The following is a 19,032-nucleotide window of genomic DNA, read 5'->3' as shown; positions in this document are numbered from 1 at the left end:
AAATTATTTAAGAAGGAAAGCTACATTGCACATTACAGCAGGAGAGGACCAGAGCTTTCTGCTTGTTGCAATATCTAAAATTCATCTTAATTCAAGAAAAAAAGGTGGGGAATTTTACTTCACGTCTGAGTTTAGTTTGATATGTAACTCAGAATACTGTGGAAAGGATAAACGTGCTAGAAAATAGAATAATCTATGTAATCCAAAAATAGTGCAGACTTTTCAAATATTTAATCATAAGCATAGAATGCTGGGGTCAAAGCTTTGAGTGTGACTGTTCACAATAGCCAAGTCATGGAATCAACCTAAGTGCCTATCAACAGATGGTTGGATAAGGAAAATGTGGTATATATACAACATGCAAAAGAGTGTGATCATGTCTTTTCAGCAACATGGATGGAGCTGGAGGTCATTATTCTAAGTAAAATAACTCAGAAACAGAAAATCAAATACCACATTTCCATAATTGGGAGCTAAATAATAAGCACACATGGACATACAGAGGGGAATTATAAATTCATAAAAATCCTACTGTTAAAAGTATGCCCAAATATCCAACTACACTCAGCATGTTGTAGGGAACCAGCCACCACCTACCACTGGTGGGTACTCAAGTTTGGTGGTGACAAAGAAATGGAAAAAGACAGGTTAAGAATGCATGAAGTGGGAACAGGGGGCCACTGCATAAAGGAGGGTGCAAAGGCCCTGAGCTCTGATCTTCCTCAGTATTTATTGTTTACAATCACTTTGATTTATAGGACAAGTGGTGGAGTGATGGTGGGGAGAGGGTGATGCAATGGTGAGGTGAATCAGTGAGCCAGAACTGGTGTGTCATTCTGAAGATTTATAACAGTGGCAGTTTGGGAGTTTCACAAAACAAGAACACGTGGTTATCTATAGCCTATTATCTATGGGCAGCTGATGGAACGCGGGCCTTACAAAGAGCCTGTAAGTCTGGTTACATTTTAGTGCTATGAAGGGGTTTTACGTTCGTGAGCACAATGTTTATGGTAACAGAGCCTAGCTCACCCTGCATGGGAACATGAGGCATGGAGAAGTTTGCCTCTTGAGAGGCCTCCCACAGTTTGCTGCGGTTTGTTGTTCCCAGTTGATGTTACTCACAGCCAATTTCTGTAGGCATTCTGTACGTTCTTTATCCTTTGCTGCTTCCCCTAACACATGTTACTCACAACTCTACATTTCTCGAGTCAATTCCATGTAAATGAGCATTTCAGCCAGTCCCGGTGGCTTTCGCTTGTAATCCCAGAACTTTGGGAGGCAGAGGCAGGCAGATCACCTGAGGTCAGGAGTTTGAAATCAGTCTGGCTGACATGGTGAAACCCCATCTCTACTAAATATACAAAAATTAGCCGGGAGTAGTGGTGGGCACTCGTAACCCCAGTTACTCGGGATGCTGAGACAGGAAAATCACTTGAACCATGAAGGTGGAAAAAGCGACACTCCATCTCAAAAAAAAGAAAAAAAGAGCATTTCTTGAAATGAATATAAAAATCAAACTCTAAAGAGAATGAAAGAATAACCATAATTGGCTTTGGATTATATTTTATATTAATATTTTGCTAGAAATACACTTGTTGAAATGCAAATATTGTGTCCATACCATAGCTCAGTGTCAGAAATGAAGGGATTTTTATGACCATTGTAAAGTTAGAAATGCAGAGATAAAAAAAAAATTATATTACTTCTTTGTCCATTTCCACATTTTATATTATTTTATAGAAATAAATCTAACCTTTGGAAGAGATTTTTTTTTAATTTATTTATTGCATTTTAGGTTTTGGGGTACATGTGAAGAACATGCAAGATTGTTGCATAGGCACACACATGGCAGTGTGATTTGCTGCCTTCCTCCCCATCACCTATATCTGGCATTTCTCCCCATGCTATCTCTCACCAACTCCCCACCCCCCACTGTCCCTCCCCTATTTCCCCCCAACAGACCACAGTGTGTGATGCTCCCCTCCTTGTGTCCATGTATTCTCATTGTTCAACACCCACCTATGAGTGAGAACATGAGGTGTCTGGTTTTCTGTTCTTGTGTCAGTTTGCTGAGAATGATGGTTTCCAGGTTCAGCCATGTCCCTACAAAGGACATGAACTCATCATTTTTGATGGTTGCATAGTATTCCATGGTGTATATGTGCCACATTTTCCCTGTCCAGTCTACCATGATGGGCATTTGGGTTGGTTCCAAGTCTTTGCTATTGTAAATGGTGCTGCAGTGAACATTCATGTGCATGTGTCCTTATGATAGAAGGATTTATAATCCTTTGGATATATACCCAGTAATGGGATTGCTGGGTCAAATGGAATTTCTATTTCTAGGTCCTTGAGGAATCATCACACTGTCTTCCACAATGGTTGAACTAATTTACACTCCCACCAACAGTGTATAAGTATTCCTAATTCTCCACATCCTCTCCAGCATCTGTTGTCTCCAGGTTTTTTAATGATCGCCATTCTAACTGGCGTGAGATGATATCTCAATGTAGTTTTGATTTGCATTTCTCTAATGACCAGTGATGATGAGCATTTTTTCATGTTTGTTGGCCTCATGTATGTCTTCTTTTGTAAAGTGTCTGTTCATATCCTTCGCTCACTTTTGAATGGGCTTGTTTTTTTCTTGTAAATCTGTTTTAGTTCTTTGTAGATTCTGGTTATTAGCCCTTTGTCAGATGGACAGATTGCAAAAATTTTTTCTCATTTTGTTGGTTGCCGGTTCACTCTAATGATTGTTTCTTTTGCTGTGCAGAAGCTGTGGAGTTTGATTAGGTCTCATTTGTCTGATTTGGCTTTCGTTACCAATGCTTTTGGTGTTTTGGTCATGAAATCCTTGCCTACGACTATGTCCTGAATGGTTTTGCCTAGATTTTTTTCTAGGGTTTTTATGGTGTTAGGTTTTATGTTTAAGTCTTTAATCCATCTGGAGTTAATTTTAGTGTAAGGTGTTAGGAAGGGGTCCAGTTTCTGCTTTCTGCACATGGCTAGCCAGTTTTCCCAACACCATTTACTAAACAGGGAATTCTTTCCCCATTGCTTGTTTTTGTCAGGTTTGTTAAAGATCAGATGGTTGTAGATGTGTTGTGTTGCCTCCAAGGCCTCTGTTCTGCTCCATTGGTCTATATCTCTTTTTTGGTACCAGTAGCATGCTGTTTTGATTACTGTAGCCTAGCAATATAGTTTGAAGTCCGGTAGTGTGATGCCTCCCGCTTTGTTCTTTTTGCCTAGAATTGACTTGGCTATGCCAGCTCTCTTTTGGTTACATATGAAGTTTAAAGTGGTTTTTTCCAGTTCTGTGAAGGTCATTGGTAGCTTGATGGAGATAGTGCTAAATCTATAGATTACTTTGGGCAGTATGGCCATTTTCACGATATTCATTCTTCCTAACCATGAAAATGGAATGTTTCTCCATCTGTTTGTGTCCTCTCTTATTTTTTTTGAGCAGTGGTTTGTAGTTCTCCTTGAAGAGGTCTTTTACGTTCCTTGTTAGTTGTATTGCTAGGTATTTTATTCTCTTTGTAGCAATTGTGAATGGCAGTTCATTCTTGATTTGGCTCTCTTTAAGTCTGTTATTGGTGTATAGGAATGCTTCTGATTTTTGCACATTGATTTTGTATCCTGAGACTTTGCTGAAGTTGCTTATCAGTTTCAGGAGATTTTGGGCTGAGACGATGGGGTCTTCTAGATATACAATCATGTCATCTGCAAATAGAGACAATTTGACTTCCTCCTTTCCTATTTGGATACGCTTTATTTCTTTTTCTTGCCTGATTGCTCTGGCTAGAACTTCCAATACTATATTGAATAGGAGTGGTGAGAGAGGGCATCCTTGTCTAGTGCCAGATTTTGAAGGGAATGCTTCCAGTTTTTGCCCATTCAGTATGATATTGGCTGTTGGTTTGTCATAAATAGCTTTTATTATTTTCAAATACGTTCCATCAATACCTATCGTATTCAGAGTTTTTAGCATAAAGCGCTGTTGAAATTTGTTAAAGGCCTTCTCTGCATCAATTGAGATAATCATGTGGTTTTTGTCTTTGGTTCTGTTTATGTCTTAAATTAGGTTTATAGACTTGCGTATTTTGAACCAGCCTTGCATCCCCAGGATGAATCCTACTTGATCACATTGGATAAGCTTTTTGATGTGCTGTTGCAATCAGTTTGCCAGTATTTTATTGAAGATTTTTGCATCTATGTTCATCATGGATATTGGCTTGAAGTTTTCTTGCTGAGTCTCTGCTGGGTTCTGGTATCAGGATGACGTTGGTCTCATAAAATAATTTGGGAACAATTCCCTCTTTTTGGATAGCTTGTAATAGTTTCAGAAGGAATGGTACCAGCTCCTCTTTGTATGTCTGGTAGAATTCGGCTGTGAATCCATCTGGACCTGGACTTTTTTTGGGTGGTAGGCTCTTAATTGCTGCCTCAACTTCAGACCTTGTTATTGGTCTCTTCAGGTTTTGACTTCTTCCTGGTTTAGGCTTGGGAGGAGGCAAGTGTCCAGGAATTTATCCATTTCTTCCAGGTTCATTAGTTTGTGTGCATAGAATTGTTTGTAATAATCTCTGATGATGGTTTGTATTTCTGTGGAATCTGTGGTCATATCCCCTTTATCATTTTTTATTGCGTCTATTTGATTATTCTCTCTTTTCCTTTTTATTAATCAGGCTAGTGGTCTGTCTATTTTGTTGATCTTTTTGAAAAACGAACTCCTGGATTTATTGATTTTTCAAGGGTTTTTCTGTCTCTATCTCCTTCAGTTCTGCTCTGATCTTAGTTATTTCTTGTCTTCTGCTAGGTTTTCAGTTTTTTTTATCTTGCTCCTCTAGCAGTTTCAATTTTGACTATAGGGTGTCGATTTTAGATCTCTCCTTGCTTCTTATGTGGGCATTTATTGCTATATATTTTCCTCTAGAGACTGCTTTAAATATGTCCCAGAGATTCTGGTATGTGGTGTCTTCATTCTCACTGGTTTTGAAGAACATCTTTATTTCTGCCTTCATTTCATTGTTTATCCAGTCAACATTCAAGAGCCAGTTGTTCAGTTTCCATGAAGCTGTGCGGTTCTGAGTTAGTTTCTGCATTCTGAGTTCTAACGTGATTGCACTGTGTTCTGAGAGACTGTTTGTTATTATTTCCATTCTTTTGCATTTGCTGAGAAGTGATTTACTTCCAATTATGTGGTCAATTTTAGAGTAGGGGAGATGTGGTGCTGAGAAGAATGTCTATTCTGTGGATTTGGGGTGGAGAGTTCTGTAAATGTCTATTAAGTTTGCTTGGTCCAGGTCTAGTTCAAGTCCTGGATATCCTTGTTAATCTTCTGTCTTGTTGATCTGTCTAATATTGATAATGGGGTGTTAAAGTCTCCCACTATAATTGTGTGGGAGTCTAAGTCTCTTTGTAAGTCATTAAGAACTTGCCTTATGTATCTGGGTGCTGCTGTATTGGTTGCATATATATTTAGGATCATTAGCTCTTCTTGTTGCATTGATCCTTTTACCATTATGTAATGTCCTTCTTTGTCTCTTTTGATCTTTGTTGGTTTAAAGTCTATTTTATCAGAGATGAGAATTGCAACACCTCCTTTTTTTTACTGTCCATTTGCTTGGTAAATCTTCCTCCATCCCTTTATTTTGAGCCTTTGTGTATCCTTGCATGTGAGATGGGTTTCCTGGATACAGCACACCGATGGGTTTTGGCTTCTTATCCAATTTGCCAGTCTGTGTCATTTGATCGGGGCATTTAGCCCATTTTCATTTAGGGTTAATTTGTTATGTCTGAATTTGATCCTGCCATTTTGATACTAAATGGTTGTTTTGCTCGTTAGTTGATGCAGTTTCTTCATTGTGTTGATGCTGTTTATGATTTGTTATGTTTTTGGAGAGGCTGGTACTGGTTGCTCCTTTCTATGTTTAGTGCTTCTTTCAGGAGCTCTTGTAAAGCAGGCCTGGTGGTGATGAAATCTCTGAGTACTTGCTTGTTCACAAAGGATTTTATTTTTCCTTCACTTATGAAGCTTAGTTTGGCTGGATATGAAATTCTGGGTTGAAACTTCTTTTCTTTAAGGATGTTGAATATTGGCCCCCACTCTCTTCTGGCTTGTAGGTTTTCTGCTGAGAGACCTGCTGTGAGTCTGATGGGCTTCCCTTTGTGGGTAATACAACCTTTCTCTCTGGCTGCCCTTAGCATTTTCTCCTTCATTTCAACCCTTGTGAATCTGCTGATTATGTGCCTTGGGGTTGCTCTTCTTGAGGAATATCTTTGTGGTGTTCTCTGTATTTCCTGGACTTGAATATTGGCCTGCCTTGCTAGGTTGGGGATGTTTTCCTGGATAATATCCTGAAGAGTATTTTCCAGCTTGGATTCATTCTCTCTGTCACATTCAGGTACACCTATCAAATGTAGATTAGGTCTTTTCACATAGTCCCATATTTCTTGGAGACTTTGTTCATTCCTTTTTACCCTTTTTTCTCTGCTCTTGCCTTCTTGTTTTATTTCATTGAGTTGATCTTCAACCTCTGATATCCTTTCTTCTGCTTGGTCAGTTCGGCTGTTGAAACTTGTGTGTGCTTCGTGAAGTTCTCGGGTTGTGTTTTTCAGCTCCATCAGTTCACTTATATTCCTCTCTAAGTTGTTTATTCTTGTTAGCATTTGTCAAATTTTTCTTCAAGGTTCTTAGTTTCTTTGCAGTGGGTTAGAACATGTTCTTTTAGCTCACAGAAGTTTCTTATTACCCACCTTCTGAAACCTCATTCTGTCAATTCATCACACTCATTCTCCTCATCCAGCCTTGTTCCCTTGCTGGTGAGGAGTTGTGATCCCTTGTAGGAGGAGAGGCATTCTGGTTTTGGGTGTTTTTATCCTTTTTGCACTGGTTTCTTCCCATCTTTGTGGATTTATCCACCTGTCATCTTTGTAGTTGTGGACTTTCAGATTGGGTCTCTGAGTGGATGTCCCATTTGTTGATGATGAAGTTATTTCTTTCTGTTTCTTAGTTTTCCTTCTACCAATCAGGCCCCTCTGCTGTAGGACTGCTGAGGTACACTCCAGGCCCCGCTTGCCTGGGGATCACCTGCAGCGGCTGCAGAACAGTAAGGGTTGCTGCCAGTTTATTCTTCTGCTATCTTTGTCCCAGAAGGATACTTGCCATATGTCAGCCTGAGCTCTCCTTTATGAGGTGACTCTTTGGATATACAAGGGTCAGGGAGCTGCTTGAGGAGACAGTCAGTCCTTTATAGGAGCTCAAGTGCTGAGCTGTGAGCTCCGTTGTTCATTCAGAGCTGCTGGGCAGGTACATTTAAGTCTGTTGCAGCAGAACTCATAAACTCTGCCCCTACCTTTTTTTTTCCCCAAGTGTTCTGTCCCAAGGAGTTAGGGCTTTATTTATGAATTTCTGTTGTGCTGCTGGCTTTTTTCAGGGCTGCCCTGTCCAGCGAGGAGGCAGCCTAGTCACTGCCTGCCTGCAGAGGCTTTGCTGAGCTGCTGTGGGCTCCACCCAGCTGCCGTGTGAACTTCCCTGCAGTCCTCCTGTTTAGACGGGTGTAGTTAGAACTGCCTCAGCATTGGTGGCCCACCTCTATAATGGTGGACTTTCTCTGTAATGGTGGACTGCCTCAGCACAGGAGGACTGCCTCAGGAATTGCAAACTATCTCCATAGTGGCGGACTGCCTCAGCAATTGCAGACGCCCCTCCCTGACGGAGCTGGACCTTCCCAGGTTCAGCTGTGCTTTTGTGAAACTCTCAATCCAGAGCATTTCCGATTGCTTTTTTTTTGTGGGGTTGGGACCAGCCGAGCCTGATCACCTGAATCTCTGACTCAGAGCCTCTTTAAAAAAAATTTTCTTTTTAGTTAACGGTCGACTGTCCACCAGGTGTTCCAATCGCCTATTGAAAGGGTGTCGGGATCTGTGTGATTTCCCGTGCGGTGACCCACTGCACTGGCTGAAACAGTGCCGCTGAGATTCGTGGTGCTTTTTTGCCAGGAATCTCCTGGACTGGCTCGTTGTTTCAGTCCCCTTTTTAATCAGATGAATGGGCAACTTTGCCTTCCCAGAACTCCAATTGCCAGCTAAAACGGTACCCAGACCCTCGTATTTTTTACGGAGAACCGCTGCACTGGGGCGCCGACAAAACAGCCGTGCTGGCAAAAATAGTTGTGCAGGCCAAAACAGCTGCGGGGCCAAACCAGCCTTGCTGGCAACCCGTGGGGCTCCTCCGCCTGGGAATCTCCTGGTCTGTGGGCAACAAAAATCCATCTGGAAATGCAGTGTCCACTCACCTCCATGCTTTCACTTGAGAGCTGCAATCCTGAGCTTCTCCTAATTGGCTATCTTGGATCCCCTCTCGAGATAACAGTTGGGAATAGATATGATTGTTTACCCTTGAGTAGATGAAGCATTACTGAAACATACTGCCATTCACTCCAAGTTTCAAAACCTGTTTGTAGTGCTTCAGTTTCTTGTCATGAAGGAGGTTCAATAAGTTTTTATTAAGAATTAGGTTTGATATGAATAATACATTAATGCAAAGGTGAGATTTAGCTTTTCCCTGTGAACAAGATTTTCATGTATTATTTTAAAAATGAAAGATTTTTGTCTGCTGTTTTGAATAAACTGGAGCAACAAGAAAGGGAAAAAAATATATGATTTGGAAAGTGAAGTCATCCCTCTATTAATAAGTAAAGGTTTTTGCCTTTTTACAATTTTTGAGTTATCACTTTGGTTAATGAGTGACTTATGATAACCTGGGATTTGATATCTGACAAACTTGTAAAAATCAAATTATAAATTATGTATTTTTCTTACATACATGTCTTTGAGATATTACATCCCCTAAAGTACATAAATGACATTTGGCTTATTTGGTATAAAAACCATACAGGAAGAATTGTCAGAAAACATTGTCAGGTCAGATGCAGTGGCTCCCATTGGTAATCCCAGCACTTTGGGAGGCCAGGGAGGGTGGATCACCTGATGTCAGGAGTTAGAGATCAGCTTGGCCAATATGGTGAAACCCCGTCTCTACTAAAAATACAAAAAAATTAGCCGGGTGTTGTGGCAAGCATCTGTAATCCCAGCCACTCAGGAGGCTGAGGCTGGAGAATCACTTGAACCCAGGAGGTGAAGGTTTCAGTGAGCAGAGATTGCAGCATTGCATTCTAGTCTGGGCAACAAGAACAAAACTCTATTTCAGGAAAAAAAAAGAAAGCATTGCCAAATGTGAAATGGTGTTTCATTTTCCTTGGGCCGTATTTACATAAATATGTTATCCTAAGACTTCTTTGTAATCCACAGATATTTGTTGTCTTGTTTTAATCCTCTTTGAAAGGTGATTTATAATCTGCTATAGGACATTGACAGGTGCTCTTAAATGCAGGTTTCTGATAACTTTGGAAATTTTGTCATTAGCATAAAGAAAAAACTTTCAGGACTCTCATGGAGACCTGAAATGTTCAAGAATATCAAGCAGAATAGGAGATAACTGCATGGAGTGAACTAATATAAGACTGAAGTCATCTTTTTGACCTTGCTTAAAATATTACTGATCCTTTGTTTTGTTTTTCGGAGCTCAGGAAACTTATTTTGAACTATTTACAGCTTTTAACAATTGAGTAAAATACACACCACTTGAGTAAACAAAATTAGGAGCATATTTGTTTCTCTCTACCTGTTTTCTCCAGAATTTAGAATCTATCTGTGAGTATTCTTAACTTATGACAATATAATTTGCATAAGTGCAAAAGAATACTTTCTTCTGCAACAGGACACAATTGGAGAAATTATTCATTTTGGCAAGGCTTTGACTGGAATGGCATGCTTTCCCCTAAGGAATCAAACTTGATGTATAGAGTCAATAAAAGCCCATTGGGAAAACTGGCTTCATACCTTGTCTACACCTTCCCTGTACAGGGTTCCTAACCTCTGGTAAGTAAATAATGTCACTTCCTGAAAGGCTTATGAGACCCACGTTATCCTGTGACCTTGAAAGAGAAATTTATGCAACTCATATAGTTATTTGAGGGGACAGACCCATGGCTGGGCTCAGCTTTAAAAAGTCTTATCTGAGGTTCACTTTATGAAATAAAGTTTTATGAAATCTGATTTTGAAAACCTATGTAAAAAAAAATTATTCTTGCTATACTTTATGCAAATATTCAGGCCAAGTATAATAGAGACATTTGGTTATGATTTTTCTTTAGTAAAAATGGGAGAATGGAGGGAGAAAAAAATCATACTTTAAGAACTAAGGGATGGGCACGGTGGCTCACACCTGTAATCCCAGCACTTTGGGAGGCCGAGGAGGGAGGATCACAAGGTCAGGAGATTGAGACCCTCCTGGCCAACATGGGGAAACACCCTTTCTGCTAAAAATACAAAAAAATTAGCTGGATATGGTGGCATACACCTGTAGTCCCAGCTACTCTGGAGGCTGAGGCAGGAAAATCACTTGAACCCAGGAGGTGGAGATTTCAGTGAGCCAAGACTGCACCACTGCACTACAGCTTGGGTGACAGTGTGGGACTTCATCTCAAAAAAAAGAGGTCCAGGTCCAACCTCCAAGGTGGGGCTGGTGGTTGGCTTCTGTCTGCAGGAAGCCTAGGACCCCCATCTAACAGAGGAGAACCCAGGCTGGGGTGAGGAAGCCTTCAGAGTCACCAGGTGAGTGGATCAGAGCTGGAAACATAGAGCAGGTGGAAGCCCTGGACTCTCCTAGTGAGGGCTCAGAAGCTGGGGTAGGAACACATTCCATGGGCAAATACATACAAGGGGTCCCTGGGCCCCTCCCCCTGCCCAGTGACTGCCCAGTTCCTAAGGAGCTTCTGAGGCCTGAGACCCAGGGACACACTACCTGATCATTACCCCACACCTTTCTGCCAAGATGAGACAATGCCCAGTGCAGGCGGGTGGTCTGGGATTGGCGTCTGGGGTGGGGTGCATGTTCCTAACTAGCAGGTGCCCTTACATAAAGCTGCCTGAGCTGGTTGCACCATCACTTGTTAGTCTGCCTATGTGTGGCCTAGATTCAAAGGTCCAGTTGTCCATTCTGGCCACACCATTCCCTGGCTCCTCTGCCAGGCCCAATTGTGTATAAGGAGTTTGAATAACTTTGCTTTTAGATCCTGAATAAGAAGCTTTATTGTTACTAGATTCTATCTGTAAAAACATTTTCTGCATTTTCAATGAGATTTGACTTAGTAATTTTGGGTAAAATTCAACTGGTTAATTTTAAAAATTGAAAAACTTATGTTTTTTGGATAATGATTATCTAAAGTGCCCACAAAACTTGGCAAATAGGTTTGCCATGTTACACTATTAATATAGGCTTGCTGAATTTGAATTTTTGTAAGAGGCACTATTATTCTTATAGGATTAAATCCATGCACTTTTACAACTTGAGACCTCCCCGTTCCAATCAAAGTTGCAATTTGGTCCAAATATAGAGTAAGAGTGTGAGTGCTATTATGAAATAAAAACAGCCACTCCACTAAGTCCTGATTTTGAATAATAACTCCTAAGAGATTATTATTTAGAGAGTGTAAGAGAGTGTTGAATAGGGAAAATTAATAATATTAAAGTCTTGTTATGATTAATTTTACTTACTTGAGCCTTATGAATTTTTTTCTTCAATTACTTGCAATTCCATTTTAGCTTTTTAGGTTAACTCTTGAGGACTATGTAGACTGGAATCTTCTCAAAGAATAGAAAACAAATAACTCATAGCATAAGTTGGAATGGCTAAAGTAGGACTTACCTAATTGATATTTCGAAGTAACTTCTGGAAATTATTTAGAGTTTTTAAATTATCCCTTCTGACGGACACCTTTTGAGGTGGTATAGTGGTATTTTTTTACCAACGTGCAAATACGAGTTGTAGTTTGAATTTTATCTGGAGCTACTATTAACCCAGTACATTGAATGGATTTCTTTTTTTTAAATGGTTATAGCATTGTATAAGTAACTCTTTATTTGGTGCAGTACAAAGAATATTATATAATGAATAATATAACACTGAGGAAATTTTTTTCTGGTGGGCTTAATAGCTTTGTCCACATAAGTTTGACAAATTGTGGGACTGTTTAACATCCCTTGGGGAAGCACTTTTCAATAATATTTTTTGGCAGGTTTTTGATTAGTATAAAAGGAAAAGTGAAGGCAAATTGCTTACAGTTCTTTTCTGCCAAAGGAATTGTAAAAAAAAAAAAAAAAAGTCCTTCAAATCAGTAATAATAGACAATTTTTTTGAATCACAGTGGGTGAAAGTAGTATAGCTGCATTAATTGCTTAAAGATCTGTTAACTTTTTTTATTTTTTTAGATTTCTTTTTTATTACAAAAATAGGAAAGTTTTAAGATGAAAATGTGGGAACTGCATGTTCTTTTTCTAATTGTTTAGCAACTACATTTTTTAAAATCTCCAGTTTTCCTTTGTAAGTGGCCATTGTTCTACCAAAATTGGTTTATTATTTAACCATTTCAAGCTATTGGTTTTGGAGGTTTAACAATGGCTGTCATTAAAAATGATATTCTAACCATGTTGAGAATCTTGACCCTTAACTCCTAAAGATTCTTTTAGACCCTGTAAATTTTTTTCTATTCCCATTCCAGGCACATAGCCCATGTCCTCCATTATTTGTTGATTTTGGGAGCTATATGATTGTTCAGGTATTAAGACTTTGGTTACCCACTGCTGTAGTAAGTTTCTTCCCCACAAGTTAATAGAAATCTGAGTCACAATAGGCTGAATAGGTCCAGGCTGTCCTTCAGGCCCTTTACATGGTAAGATAAGACTGCTTTGATAAACTTCTGAGGTCTGCCCCACTCTGAATATATTAGAGTGAGCATTTTATACAGGCTAAGAAGAAATAATTGCTGAACAGAAATAATTGAGACATTTGTGCTAGTATTAACTAAACCTTTAAATTTTTTTTCTATGAATAGTGACTTTATATGCTGGGTGTTTATTTGTAATTTGACATACCGAGTATGCAGCTTTGCCCTGCTTATTTGTACTTCCAAATCCTCCAATTCTTTTATCTTTGCTTTGACCTAATTTGATGTAAGGTAAAATTAAGTGTTGCACTATGCGTTTTTTAGGTTTAGCACTGCAAGGATTGGCAAATGACATTACAATTTGCATTTCCCCTGTAAAATTACTATTAATAACTTCTGTATGAAATTTTTTTTCTTTCTTTCTTTCTTTTTTTTTTTTTTTTTTTTTTTTTTTTTGAGAGGGGCTTTCTGGCAAAAACCAGAAAGCCTGCTAGACAAATTCTAAAAGAGCTGTAACACTTCTTCTGTATGAAATTTTATCCCTTTAGTATTAAGGCAAGCTTTTCCTAAAAGCAAAACCACTGTTTCTGTAGGTAATGGCTTACAAACTCCTGCTGGTATTTTTTTGTGGAGGCTCTCCAGGTAAAATATTTGCTTTTTGAGTGCTACACAAATTTGCTGCTGCACTTTTCTTGGTGGCAGGGGACAAACATTGTACAGAGATGAGAGAGTAACTTGAGCAGGATAGGCCCCGGGTTGGAATCAGGGTCCCTTCCTTATTAAATTTTGAATGACATTGATTAGCCCAATTATTTTTATTTATTTATTTTTTTACACTTAGGGCAAACGCCCACTTTAGTATTTTTTGTTGCTACCCTCAGCTGAGGTCCTGTTCTTAGATTTTGTCTGCAGTCCTTTTGGTGTGTTCCCTTTTTCCAGAATTAAAACAAGCTCCGGGAAATGCAGCAGTCCCTTTGTTTACCCTCAATCCTGCCATAGTTTGCACTAATAATGTAGCCTTATGCAAATTTCCTCCATTGCCATCATGAGCCTTAATGTAGTCCATTAAATAAGCTATCCCTTTAAAAGTCTGTCTAGCAGCCTGACATTTTGTATTAGCATTATTGATTGCTTGTTTAAGTTTCTTTAGAAATTTAAATGGAATTTAAATGGAAAAGGCTTCCATATTACCTGAAACTGTCCCTGCTCATTTTGAGGCTGCATTATAACAGGAAGCCCCTATCCCTCTAAATTTCCGTCTTTACCAGCCTGCTGAATCCCAGCCTGAATAGACCGGATTACTGCTGTGGAAGGCATGTATACAGACATTGGAGCAGCAAGGTTTGCTTTTTGAACAACTTTTAAGTTTTCCAATGGGGGACTATCAGGCAGGTTTGGCCATTTTACTTTTTGAGAATGGGCTTAACATTTTTACTTTTTGGCCGGGTGCGGTGGCTCAAGCCTGTAATCTCAGCACTTTGGGAGGCCGAGGCGGGTGGATCACGAGGTCAAGAGATCGAGACCATCCTGGTCAACATGGTGAAACCCCGTCTCTACTAAAAATACAAAAAATTAGCTGGGCATGGTGGTGCGTACCTGTAATCCCAGCTACTCAGGAGGCTGAGGCAGGAGAATTGCCTGAACCCAGGAGGCGGAGGTTGCGGTGAGCCGAGATCGCGCCATTGCACTCCAGCCTGGGCAACACGAGTGAAACTCCGTCTCAAAAAAAAAAAAAAAAAAAATTTTTACTTTTTAACTTAACTAATATAATTTCCATTTGGTTTAAAGCTTTTCTTTAAAGGGTGTGGTTTTACATGCTTAGCTTCTACTTTCTTTTTAACTAATTCATGGGCTAGCTGTAATTTTGTTCCCTTTAGAGGCTACTGCTTTACTGAAATCGGATTTTAAAAGAGTTATCTCAGAGATAACAAAGGAATTATTATTAGAATTTAAATTTTACTTAAACCTTAGCAGAGAATTACAATTTTGGATGTTACTTGTTTACAAAGAACACACAAAATTTTACTGTGGAACACCTGCAGAGGGCAGCAGATATTTGGACCTGGCCCCACATGGCTGCTGCTTGCTGCCTTCTGCTTGTGTTCTGCTTGTGCTACTCACTACCGAGCCTGGGCCACAGTTGCCAGCCTTGCGCTGAGTCTGTTCACTTGAACGCTGCTTTGACCTTTCTTTGTTGCTGAGCTTTTTCCATTTTTTTTTTCTTTTTCTTCCTCCCCACCCCCTACCTACTTGGCTGTGGGCGATACATTTTGCTTGCTCTGCTTCCTTCCCCTGCCCAGTTCGAAGCTTGCTGGCCTGGGTGGAGCTTCCCACTGGAGCTTTTTTCTTTTCCTTTTCTTTTTTTTTTTTTTGAGTCATCTTTGATTCCCTCATTTCAGTTGCAATTTTCTTCTTCCCCAGCTCCTTCTTTATAATGCAATGAAAGACAAAGAAAGCAACAGAAGAACGGAGCAAGAAAACACAGGTTTATTGAAAACAACTGACAGAGCAAGCGGCTAGTAGTAACTTTAACTCCCCCTTTCCTCAAGAGCTGTCTTAGCAAACTCAGAGTAAGCATTACACCTGCTCACTCCTTAGCCTGTGTGTCTCTGGCACCTCCGAGCGCTTTAGCTTAGCCACAAAGCTTCTTAATGTAGTCCTCGGATTTTCTTTGCCTGTAGTCCTCCTGTTTGTATGCTGGAGTATTTCTTCAGCAAGGATTCTTTGTACTCCACGTTTGGGCACAAAAATGTTGGGGTACCAGCCCAGACATAACCTAGGAAGTAGCAGGGTCAGTGGAAACAAAGAAATTAAGAGTTGAGTAGGCGCATAAAGGTGGGCTCCCAGGGGGCCGAGGCAAGTAGGAGGATGTGAAGGCCCCATGCACTGAGTTCTAAACAATCCAGTTACACTCTTCAAGTTATTTTGAGGGAATGGATATCCCATTCTCCATGATGTGCTTACTTCATATTGCATGCCTGTATCAAAACATTTCATCTACCTCATAAATATATACACCTACTATATATGCACACACACACAAATAACCAACCTCTGCTAGTATCATACGTTTCTTCTGCAGCTCTATCACCTCTCTTAGCCTTCATAGAACTGAAGAGAGTTAGGGCTTTGTTCTGGACAAGGCTTTGGCTTGAAGAAATGCTGTGGGTGGTTTGTTCTATCCAGGGCAGTAGAACTTTCTCCATGTCAGCTATAAGGTTGTTTCAGTTTCTTAACACTTGTGTGTTCACTGGAGTGGCACTTTAATTTCCTTCAAGAACGTTTTCTTTTTGTTCACAACTTGACTGTTCAGTGCAAGAGGCCCAACTTTTGGCATGTCTCAGCTTTTAATATGCCTTCTTGAGTAAGCTCAATCGTTTTTAGCTTTTGGTTCAAAGTGGGAGGCTTGCCACTTTTCCTTTCACTTAAACAGTTAGACGCCTTTGTAGGGTTAGTAACTGGCCTAATTACAATATTGTTGTGTCTTAGGGAATAGGGAGGCTCAAGGAGAAAGAAAAAGATGAGGAACAGCCAGTTGATGGAGCAGTTAGAATACACCACAGCATTTATTTATTAAGTTTGCTGTGTTATATAGGCACAGTTCGTGGTGCCCCAAAATAATTAAAATAGTACATGGAAGATCACTGACCACCATAACAGATATAATAAAAGTTTAAAATATTTCAAAAATTATTAAAATATAAACGAGAGACATAAGGTGAGTGCCGTGCTGTGAGAAAAATGGTGCCAGTACACTTGTTTGACACACGGTTGCCTTGCCACAAATCTGCAATTTTTGGGGGAAGAAAACTCACCAAAAATGCAATTATCTGTGAAGCACAGTAAGGTGAAGTACAAGAAAATATATGTCTTTACACATGTATTGAAACATCATGTTATACCTGAAATATGTACAAGTTTTGCGTGTTGATCATAAATTTAAACAAATAACAAAGTCATAGTAGTATGAAAACATTAAAAGAACGTTTTACAATTCGAGATAGGCTTGAATGCCTATGAACCAAATAATGTACTGAATTTCTGTTCTCATGTAATTTTCATTCTAATATCTAAGTCAAGTCATAAAAATAATTTTGCCTAATAGAATTATTTGCTGGGCCAATGAACACCTTAAATTATGTTTAAACGTTTACAAATTAACTGTCTCCCTGGGAGCCTTACCTTGGGACACATCTCTTCTGTATACATCTGTTGCTTGTTGCTATCTAAACAAATTTCATTATTTAAATGCAAGATTAAAAAAATACCTGTAATGCTATTAAAGTTAGAAATATAGCATATGAAAATCTGTTGATTTTTAAAAATATTTTAAATTTCTGGGCTTAAATGTGTAACAGCATAAACATTTAACTAATTCTGCTGCCATAATTTATATGGAAGCCTCAGTTTAATATGGTTACACGGATCTGAAAAAACAATTGCTTTAAAGCTAACGACAATGAGAAAATTATCAGAATAATTACCATCATGTTAATATCTGCACACAAAATGTTTAGAATAGTAAGCTAGGATTTGAACCTAGGCAATTTGGTCTTGGAGAGAAAAAAAAGTCCTGTCCCCAGTGATTTCATAGTCAAATAGGTACTGGGGAGAGGAGGAAAACAAAAATGAAGTCACACAGATGAATGCATGCTGTAATTCTGGAAAATTGTAGGAAGAAATGGTGTATGCTACTAAAAAAGCCTTAGGTTGCAAGATTTGACTTGTCTAGAAGAAGATGAGGGCTTGGCTGTTGTCTGACTTGTGAAGAATTAATGCATAGGCCTTTTTAACTAGATAAAGCTGTAGGGTGAGGGCCTGGAAGAGCTTTCCCAGCAGAGGTCTGAGCTTCTACAAATGGCCTGTGGCAGTCTGTTTGCTTAGCCAGTATGAACAGAGGGAAAGAAGGCTGTCCTGGCCAGATGACAGGAAGTAAAGGGGAGCTGAGTCCTGAATGAGGTGGGAAAAGGCGGGAGCCAGACCAAGGTGTGAAAGTTTTGTACTGTAATTACATAAGAGCTCTGGGCAATATGTTAAGCTCTGGGTGACTTGATAAGATTGATGTTCCAAAGGATAAGTCTGGCTCTAATGGAGAAAACAAGTTGGAGTAAGGCAAGAGTAGAAGCCAGTGACCTGGTGGGAGAATGAGATATTGGAGTAGGCTGAGGTTTGTTGTCAGGCTCTTAGGCTACAGGGGTGATGAGGGATAATGGAGGTAAGTAGAGATATTTCACATATATTTAGGACGTAAAAGTTTTAAAAACGATGCTGCATTGAATATTGGTATGAGAAGGTAGGAGATTGAAAGACCTCAATGTGTCTGTATATTCTTTATCTTCTCCAACCTCTGGGATTGATTATAATGTCTTTGGAGTCTTGTGAAATAGTGCTTCTCTGAAGCTCTTGATTCTGCTTATTTCTGTGGAGCTCCTGACTCAGGAGGTTTTGCTTAAGCCTCTGAAATTTGGAAATTCAGAACCATTTGTCTTGTTTTGTTTTTTTGAGGTATCTTGTTTGAACATTCTTACGTTCAAGCACATTTGGAAAATGCTGATACAGACAGTGTGTAAGATAGTCAGTGATTCTCAATATTGGCTATACATTAGAATTGCCAGGGATGCTTTTAAAAATATGTATGCCAGGGCCCTACCTGAAACAATTAAATCAGAAGCTGTGAGTTGAGCCTGGACATTGGTATTTTAACAGGTGATTGGGATATGCAGCCAGTATGAACCTCTGAGTTAAATTATGATTCTAGGCAGCATGTGGAAAAAAACCTGGGATAATATGAAGATAGAAGCATGCCAGGCATATGGTAAAAATGATTCGTAAAGCACAATATGGACAAATTACTCAAAATAAAATCAATAAAGTAGTAAAGGTAATGAATTATGCTGTATCCACTGGGATATTTTCAACCTTTTCCAAATGACTACATAAAATTATTCTTCCATCTTCCAGCAGGAATTATTAAATAGTGTATATATTAGTTGATATACTTCTAAATTGGACATAAAGCAAATGTATTAAATTGAGAGAACGTCTTCATGAAAGGAATCAAAGTATTCAAATGAAGGTAAAGTAACTTTGGCCATTTAGCATGATCTAAGATTATTTATAAAATAAACGAGGCAGAGCTATCATTTCTGTACACTTAAGCTTTGTATTTTTACTTCTCAGTAAATTTTATATTAAAAGACATTAATACTTTCTGTTTGTTATTGGACACTTACGTCCGTTG

General features: G+C 39.2%; 1 non-coding gene across 1 annotated transcript; it reads right to left on the bottom strand.

Moving 5' to 3' along the window:
* Positions 1-13,250: 13,250 nt before the first annotated feature.
* LOC116564640 lies at positions 13,251-13,312 on the bottom strand. The gene has a single exon (XR_004275014.1). It is a non-coding gene; the product is annotated as a U7 small nuclear RNA (small nuclear RNA).
* Between the last annotated feature and the right edge of the window lie 5,720 nt (positions 13,313-19,032).

Source organism: Sapajus apella, unplaced genomic scaffold, assembly GCF_009761245.1.
Source record: "Sapajus apella isolate SASKATOON/1434 unplaced genomic scaffold, GSC_monkey_1.0 scaffold37, whole genome shotgun sequence".
Taxonomy (NCBI): Eukaryota; Metazoa; Chordata; class Mammalia; order Primates; family Cebidae; genus Sapajus; species Sapajus apella.
Note: the sequence above shows the minus strand (reverse complement) of the source record. Positions and strands in the feature narration are given on the sequence as shown.